The following is a 1838-nucleotide window of genomic DNA, read 5'->3' on the forward strand; positions in this document are numbered from 1 at the left end:
AAAACAATCTTTGATGGTTACGAGGGAGGGAAAGGGTGGGGAAAGGAAGTCACTAACTAGATAGAAGACAAGTATGAACTTTGGTGAAGGGAAAGACAACACACAATATAGGGGAAGGCAGCACAGCTTGACCAAGACAAAGTCATAGAAGCTTCCTAGACACATCCAAACACTTTGTGGGGCCGAGTTATTGGGGCTGAGGGCTGGGGATCATAGTGTCAGGGGACATCTAGGTGAACTGGCATAACATAGTTCATAAAGAAAATGTTCTACATCCTACTTTGGTGAGTTGCGTCTGGGGTCTTAAAAGCTTTCAAGCAGCCATCTAAGATACGTCTAATGGTTTCATCCCATCTGGAGCAAAGGAGAATGAAGAAAACCAAAGACACAAGGAAAATGTTAGTCAAGATGAGTAATGTACAACATGAACCGCATCATCCACCAGCCTGAGACCAGAAGAACTAGATGGTGCCCGGCTACCACCACCAATGGCTCTGACATGGATACAATAGAGGGTCCCCGATACAGCAGGAGAAAAAAGTAGAACAAACTTCAAATTCATAAAAAAAAGACCAGATTTACTGGTCTAATAGAGACTGGAGGAACCCCCAAGACTATGCCCCCCAGACACCCTGTTAACTGAAGCCACTCCCAAAGTCCACCTTTCAGCCAAAGATTAGACAGGCCTATGAAACAAACAATAACACATGTCAGGAAAGTGCTTCTTAGACCAAACGGGCAACATCTGCCCAAAAGCAGAGAGGAGGCAGGAAGGGACAGGAAACCTGGACGAATGGACACGGGGAACCCAGGTGTAAAGACAAAGGGGGAGAGTTCTGACACATTGTCGGGATTGCAACCAATGTCACAAAACAATTTGTGTGTAAATTTTTGAATGAGAAACTAATTTGTGCTATAAACTTTCACCTAAAGCACAATAAATTTTTTTTAAAAAGTGCCAAGAAAGTATCATCTTTTCCAACTCTCACACCAACTCTAAATGGCCATGAGCTTCAGGGGAAAGGGACCCAATCCCTGGATCTAGAAAGTAGATCCTGTTTGGGCTGAGACAACCACAGTAATCCCATTCTCCTTGCCGGTGATTGGTTAAGAATGAACATGTGATCAGTTCTGGCCAATACTAAGTGAGGGAAGGTTGTTGGGGCTTTTGGGTAAAATTTCCTTGCTCTTAAGAATAGTGATGTTCATCTTTTTTTTTCTTTCTGAGTGCTGATTCTTTGGATGTGCTCTCTGAAACTGTTGGAGCCATGTTATGACCTTGGGGAGTGGGCACTAGGCTTTAGTTGAAGCTGATATTCAGTTTGATAATTATTAAATACTTGCTCAGTAGTATCTTCGCTTCCCGGGTCTATAGTAGGACTGCAATTTCTGGCCCACTTGTGAATGCTTGAGGAAAGTGTCTAGTACTAGGAAATGCGTTTTGAGCAGAAATAATGTATGTTATTCCTGAGACAGGTGGAGCCCTAGTGGCACAGATGCAAACCAAGAGCTCGGATGCTAACCAAGAGATCAGCAGTTCAAATCCACTAGCCGCTCCTTGGAAACCCTATGGGCAGTTCTACTCTGTCTTATAGGGTCCCTATGAGTCAGAATCAACTTGACAGCAACAGGTTTGGTTTTCTTATTCCTGAGCAGAGTGGTATGAGAGACTCTGGAGTTCTTGTCGTCTAGCATAGTGACCAGCAGTGTTCAAATGGTTGTGGCTTTGTTGACCTGGGTCCTTAAGTGACTATAATGAGGAGAGCTCTGCAGCCCCTCACAGTAATGTGAAAATATACACTTTTGATTTTTAAATTGGCTTTTTGCAGCATATCCTA

This window comes from Trichechus manatus, unplaced genomic scaffold (assembly GCF_000243295.1).
Source record: "Trichechus manatus latirostris isolate Lorelei unplaced genomic scaffold, TriManLat1.0 scaffold00040, whole genome shotgun sequence".
Classification (NCBI taxonomy): Eukaryota; Metazoa; Chordata; class Mammalia; order Sirenia; family Trichechidae; genus Trichechus; species Trichechus manatus.